Source organism: Equus przewalskii, chromosome 20 (assembly GCF_037783145.1).
Source record: "Equus przewalskii isolate Varuska chromosome 20, EquPr2, whole genome shotgun sequence".
In the NCBI taxonomy this organism is placed as follows: Eukaryota; Metazoa; Chordata; class Mammalia; order Perissodactyla; family Equidae; genus Equus; species Equus przewalskii.
In genome coordinates this window covers 12,294,635-12,302,763 of record NC_091850.1, presented here as the reverse complement: position 1 = coordinate 12,302,763, position 8,129 = coordinate 12,294,635, and positions in this window count along the sequence as shown.

Genomic DNA, 8,129 nt, shown 5'->3' with positions numbered 1-8,129 from the left:
AGAATAACTTTTTGTTATATTCTCTAGAAAAGGCTCTAGATATTATAAGTGTTCTCAGTTTTGACAGAAGAGCCCCAAAAGAGGTATTAGAAAGTGTGTAGACCTAGTCAAATACATATTTTATTTTTTGTTATGAAATAGGCATGGTTTACGGAAAATATAATTTATTACGGAAAACATAATTTATTCTAGATCTTCAAATGAAACAAACAATTCACTTAACAATTCTCCAAGATGGAATCTGAAAAAACTGTAAACAGTTTTTTACCTAATTCTTAGATTCACTATGGAATTATGAAACTTACATAGCAACGCAAATATGCCCTAAACAACCGAAAGTGACATTTTAAATTTTTGCTGGGCTGTTACCCTATTATCCCATTATTCTTCCCATTTTATTTCCTCAAATTGCAAGTTTGAACAGTAAAGTTAAGTAGACACTAAGACATAGAAAAATCCATCAGAAGTTACTCATTATACTGTTAAATTTGGGAATATATCCTCCACTTATCCAATGGAGTATATTTGTCCTACAAAATCAAATAATAAATACATTCCCAGGTTAATACAAATAAGCAAATTCTCTGTTTATTAATGTGGTACGAGATGCCAACTTTCAAATCACTTGGGTATCCAGGAGCAAATAATTTCTTTAAGGCCGAATAACCACAGTTTATGTTTTACAGTAATTTGTTTGCCTGGAAGACCCAAAATACAATGATGTCAAAGTATTATACTTTTTGCAGGTTATGTTGTCTTAAGCAAGGAAATGCAAAAGTGATTCCAAATGCCATAAAATTAGAATTTCCAATGTCTCATTCTTAAGTGAATACTTCAAATTTAGGCAAATACTATGATGATGGATAGACGTACATTTGAATTGTCTCTTAATACTGATTTTAGTAGGTAGTAACACTCTTACTTTACTCCAGGTGTGTAACATTTGCAGGTTTTTGATCTTGAGGATAAAAGTAAACATATAATTTAAAATAGCCATATCCACATAGTAAAAAGCATTTTAACTGCTTCCTCTTTTAATCATGATAAAAGATTTTTGTGACATTCCAAACAGAAATATTTAGTTTCTTCTTCTTGTAGATAAACAGTTCACAAATACCAGCTCTTTTTAAGTTACATTTCCTATAACAATATACAGAAACTTTATTCTAGATGTGGCAATCAGAATCAAGCTCCTGGAAAAGACGAAAGCTAAGTCATGACCCATATGTCTGTTACATTTGCTAGACCCCAAATATGACTTCCCTGAAGGCAGATGCCAGAATACAAAGATGTGTGAGAATTAGAATGATGAATGGCTGAATTCCATAGCCCTACTCACAAAAGGGATATTCAACCTTAAAAATTTGCTCTAGTACTCTCAAATTTTCTGTAGAGAACACTCCTTGATAAACTCCTTATCATAGTCTCTCAGAGCAATGACAATCCTGATGACATTCTCTCCAATCCTGATGACATTCTCTCCTCATCATTTCTAAAAAATAAAAGCAATTGGAGGTGACATCAGAAACATGGCGGAGTGAGCAGTTTTCTTTGTCTCTCCCGCTTCGAACTACAACTAATTGGACATTCATTGATCAACAAAGGATACCCACACAGCACCTCAGGACACCTGAGACACCCATGCTGCTATACATCAGAAGGTGGGCAGACTATACCCGAGGAGGAGGTGGAGATAGGTGAAAACTCTCCAGCCCCCAGACAGCCTAGTACCTGCAAGTGACACTCTCCTGGCTGACACACTCATAGCACTGCCACAGCACTAAGGGTGGGCGTGTGCATTGGCGGCACAACTGTGGAAACAGATGACTACAGCCCTTAGTCCCCCATGATTGCTCCTTAGTCCAGTGGGACAATTCAGAGCCCCAGTGTGACTGTTCCTTGATCCAGTGGGAAAACCCAAGGTCCCACAGCAGCCACAGGGAGAGCCTCTACTTGGCCTCAGTGGAGAGGCCCTGCACACCAAACACAAAAGCCGGGTGACCTAAAAGCAGAAGTGCTGTGGCTGGGTGAGCTAACCGCTGGCTGCATTAGGTACCTATAGTTCTGCTGTGGCCCAGAGAGGACAAGGGAGATCCTGCAGAACCCGATGGCGGCAGAGCTGAGAGTCTAGGTGAATCAGCTCCTGGTTGATGCAAAAACCCATAACACCGCTGCAGACTCTAAGGAGGGAGCATGTCTAGGCGGTCTGTAAGAGCAGGCACCAGCAACCCAAAGCCCCCTTGTGATTGTTGCCACAGATGATGGGAGATCTCACAGGGCCACTGCAATCCCAAGAACAGGCCAGGTTCAGTCAGGAAGAGCAGACAAGAATCCTAGTTGGTGCAGATTACACAGCTGCTGCCCCCTTCCCCCAGTGGAAGCAAGTGGAAGCAGTAAGCAAATGCTATCTCTATGCAGAGACACAAATCCACATCATCAAGCAGTATGAAAAAATATATTAAATCTCCAGAACAGAGGGAAAATGACAAGTATCTAGAAAACAATCCAAAAGACATAGAAATCTACAACCTAAATGACAATGAATTCAAAATACCTATCATTAAAAATCTGAATGAGTTAAAAGAGAATACAGATAGCCAACTCAACGAGTTCAGGAGCTATGACACAAAAGAGCTTGATACTATACAGAAGAACCAATCAGAAATGTTGGAGATGAAAAACACAATGGAGGAGATTAAGAAAAATCTGGACTTCCTGAATAGTAGGGCTGATAATATAGAGAGAATTAGCAATTTGGAGGATAGGAATATAGAAATGCTTCAGATGGAGGAGGAGAGAAACTAAGACTAAAAAGAAATGCAGAAACTCTCCGAGAAATATCTGAATCAATTGGGAAATGCAACATAAGGCTTGTAGGTATCCCACAGGGAGAAGAGAAGGAGAAGGGGGCAGAAAGCCTGTTTAAAGAAATAATGGTTCCCAAACCTGGGGAGAGAGCTGGAAATCCATGTGACAGAAGCTCCAAACTTTATCAATGTAAAAAGACCAGTCCCAAGCCATATAGTAGTGAAGCTTGTAAAAGTCAACGACAAAGAGAATATTAAGGGCATTCATTCAGAGTGAAGGGATGGAAGATGATACTCCAAGCTAATAGTGAACATAAGAAAGCAGGTGTTGCCATACTTATATGAGACAAAGTAGACTTCAAGGCACAACAGGTAAAGAGACAAAGAGGGGCAGCTTATAATGATAAAAGGGACATTCCATGAAGAAGACATAACACTTATAAATATATATGCACCCAACACAGGAGCACCAAAGTACATAAAGCAACTATTAACAAAACTAAAAGGAGATATCAACAACAATACAATAATAGTAGGGGACCTCACCACCCCACTAACACCAAAGGATAGATCATCCAGACAGAAAGTCAACAAGGAAATTGTAGAATTAAATTAAAAACTAGACCAGATGGGCTTAATAGATATATATAGAACACTCCATCCAAAAACAGCAGGTTACACACTCTTCTCAAGCGCACATGGAACATTCTCAAGCATAGACCATATGTTGGGAAACAAAGCAAGCCTCAACAAATTCAAGAGGATTGAAATCATATCAAGCATCTTTTCCGACCATAATGCTATGAAACTAGAAATCAATTACAACAATAAAGCTGTGATTGGGGCAAAGATGTGGAGATTAAACAACATGCTACTGAACAACCAGTGGATCATTGAAGAAATTAAAAGAGAAATCAAATATTATCTGGAGACAAATGAAAATGAAAACATGCCATAACAACGCATTTGGGATGAAGCAAAAGCAGTCCTAAGAGGGAAATTCATCACAATACAGGCTCACCTCAATAAACAAGAAAAATCTCAGATTAGCAATCTCAAACCACACCTAACAGAATTAGAAAAAGAAGAGCAAACAAAGCTCAAAGTCAGTAGAAGGAGGGAAATAATACACATTAGAGCAGAAATAAATGAAATTGAAACAAAAAAGACAGTAGAAAGGATCAATGAAACAAAGAGTTGGTTCTTTGAGAAAATAAAATTGACAAACCCTTAGCCAGGCTCACTAAGAAAAAAAGAGAAAGGACTCAAATAAGTAAAATTAGAAATGAAAGAGGAGAAATCACAATGGATACCACAGAAATACAAAAGATTATAAGAGAATACTATGAAAAACTATATGCCAACAAAATGGATAACCTAGAAGAAATGGATAAATTCTTAGACTCTTACAACCTCCCAAAACTGAATCAGGAAGAAATAGAGAATCTGAATAGACCAAGCACAAGAGATTGAAACAGTAATCAAAAACCTCCCCAAAAATAAAAGTCCAGGACCAAACGGCTTCTCGGGAGAATTCTGCCAAACACTCAAAGAAGATTTAATCTTCTCAAATTATTCCAGAAAATTGAGGAACATGGAGCACATCCTAACACATTCTATGAAGTCAACATCACCCTGATCCCAAAACCAGACAAGGAGAACACAAGGAAGGAAAACTACAGGCCAATATCACTGACGAACATAGGTGCAAAAATCCTCAACAAAATTTTGGCAAACTGAATACAGCAATACATTGAAAGGATGATACACCATGATCAAGTTGGATTTATATCAGGAACACAGGGATGGTTCAACATCCGCAAATCAATCAAAGTGATACACCACATTAACAAAATGAGAAACAAAAACCACATGATCATCTCTATAGGCACAGAGAAAGCATTTGACAAGATCCAACATCCATTTATGATAAAAACTCTCAATAAAATGGGTATAGAAGGAAAGTACCTCAACATAATAAAGGCCATATACGACAAACACACAGCCAACGTCATACTCAACAGGGAAAACCTAAACGCCATCCCTCTGAGAACAGAACAAGACAAGAGTGCCCACTCTCACCACTCTTATTCAACATAGTACTGGAGGTTTTGGCCAGAGCAATTAGGTGGGAAAAAGAAATAAAAGGAATCCAAATAGGCCATGAAGAAGTGAAACTCTCACTGTTTGCAAATGACATGATCTTATATATAGAAAACCCCAAAGAATCCATTGGAAAATTATTAGAAATAATCAACACCTACAGCAAAGGTGCAGGGTATAACATCAACTTACATAAATCAGTAGCATTTCTATATTCTAATAACGAACTAACAGAAAGAGAACTCAAGAACACAATCTCATTCACAATCGCAACAAAAAGAATAAAATATCTTGGAATAAATTTAACCAAAGAAGTGAAAGACCTATACAATGAAAAACACAAGACTTTCTTGAAAGAAAGTGATGACACCATAAAGAGATGGAAAAACATTCCATGTACACGGATTAGAAGAATAAACATAGTTAAAATGTCCATACTACCTAAAGCAATCTACAGATTCAACACAATCCCAATCAGATTCCCAATGACATTCTTTACAGAAATAGAACAAAGAATCCTAAAATTCATATGGGGTAACAAAAGATCCCAAATTGCTAAAGCAATCCTGAGAAAAAAGAACAAAGCTGGAGGCATAACAATCCCTGACTTCAAAACATACTACAAAGCTACAGTAATCAAAACAGCATGGTACTGGTACAAAAACAGGTGCACAGATCAATGGAACAGAATTGAAAGCCCAGAAATAAAACAGCACATCTATGGACAGCTAATCTTAGACAAAGGGGCTGAGGGCCTACAATGGAGAAAAGAAAGTCTCTTCAACAAACAGTGTTGGGAAAACTGGACAGCTACATGTAAAAGAATGAAATTCAACCATTCTTTACACCATTCACAAAACTAAACTCAAAATGGATCAAAGACTTAAAGGTAGGACCTGAAACCATAAGACTTCTAGAAGAAAATATAGGCAGTACGCTCTTTGACATCAGTCTTAAAAGGATTTTTTTGGATACCATGTCTCCTCAGACAAGGGAAACAATAGAAAGAATAAATAAATGTGACTTCATCAGACTAAAGAGCTTCTACAAGGCAAGGGAAAACAGGATTGAAACAAAAAAAAAAAACCACCAATTGTGAAAAAATATTTGTAAATCATATATCTGACAAAGGGTTAATCTCTATAATATATAAAGAGCTCACACAACTCAACAACAAAAAATCAAACAACCCGATCAAAAAATGGGCAGGAGACATGAAGAGACATTTCTCCAAAGAAGATATATGGATGGCCAATGGGCAGATGAAAAGATGTTCATCATCACTGATCATCAGGGAAACGCAAATCGAAACTACATTAAGATTTCACCCTATACCCATTAGAATGGCAAAAAGAACCAAAACAAAAAATAACAAATGTTGGAGAGGTTGTGGAGGAAAAGGAACCCCATACACTGCTGGTGGGAATGCACACTGGTGCAGCCACTATGAAAAACAGTATAGAGATTTCTCAAAAAGTTAAAAATAGAAATACCATATGACCCAGCCATCCCACTACTGGGGATCTATGCAAAGAACTTGAAGTCAGCAATTCAAAAAGACCCATGCACCTGTATGTTCGTTGCAGCATTATTCACAATAGCCAAGACGCAGAAGTAACTTAAGTGCCCATCAACTGATGATTGGATAAAGAAGATATGGTGTGTGTGTGTAGATATATATATATATATATATATATATATATATATATATATATATACATACAATGGAATACTACTCAGCCATAAAAAAGGATAAAATTGTCCCATTCACAACAACATGGATGGACCTTGAGGGTATTATGTTAAGTGAAATAAGCCAGATAGAGAAAGACAATCTCTGTATGACTCCACTCATATGTGGAAATTAAACACATGGATAAAGCGAACAGATTAGTGGTTACCAGGGGAAAGAGGGGCTTGGGGGTGGGCACAAAGGGTGAAGTGGTGCACCTACAATATGACTGACAAATAATAATGTGCAACTGAAATTTCACAAGGTTGTAAACTATCATAATCTCAATAAAAAGTAAAAAGTAAATAAATAAATAAAAGCAATTATACATAAAAATAAAAACCACCTTGAGGCTGGCCCAGTAGCATAGTGGTTGGGTTCGTGTGCTCCATTTCGGCAGCCTGGGGTTCACAGGTTCAGATCCTGGTCACAGACCCACACACTATCCATCAAGCCATGCTGTGGCAGCATCCCACACATAAGGTAGAGGAAGATTGGCACAGATGTTAGCTCAGGGACAATCTTCCTCAAGCAAAAAGAGGAGGATTGGCAACAGATATTAGCTCAGGACGAATCCTCCTCACCAAAGAATAAATAAATAAAGATTGTCAAGTTGGCTTCTTAAAAAAATAAATAATCCAAATATAAGCTGTTCACAAGGGACAAGACTAAAATATAAGAATACAGAAAGATTGCAAACATGCATTACTAGAGATAAGACACTTCATAATGATAAAAAAATGGAGGAGGGAAGAAGGGAGGGAGGAAATAAGAATTGGAAAGCATATTGTAGCTTCCATTTCATAATACACTACCCCAGAATTAAGTGGCTTATTTATTATCACATAGTTTCTGTCCGTCTGGAATCCAGGCACAGCTTAGCTGAGTCCTCTGGCTCAGCGTCTCTCACAGGCTGCAGCCAAGGTGTCAGCTAAGGCTGCCTTCTCCTCAAGGCTCAACTAAGGGAGAATCCGCCTCCAAGATCACTCACCGGCCGTTGGGCAGAGACATAGTTCCCTGCCTGACAGGCCTCTGCACAAGGCAGCTCACAACAGGGCAGGCCAGGGAGAGACTGAGAGAGACAGCAAGCAAGACGGAAGCCAGAACCTTTTTGTGTTCCAATCCCAAAGTGATAGCCCGTCACTTTTGCCATATTCTATGTTAGAAGTGTGTCACGAGATCCAGCCCACACTCAAGGAGAGCAGATTCCACAGGCATAAACACCAAGAGGCAGGGATCACTGGGGACATTTTAGATGCTGTCGACCACAGAAATGAAAAACAAAACTGTCATTGTTGCTTATGATGTGATGAATGTAGGAAATCCAAAAGAATCACACTTGATGTTTAGAATTAATATGAAAGCCTAGCAAGGTTGTTGCATACAAAAATCAGTTTTATACTATATGTAAGCAACAAACAGAAAATTTAAATTTTAAAATAACCCCATTTACAATAGGATCAAATACCAAGGTATTTATCAGTTGA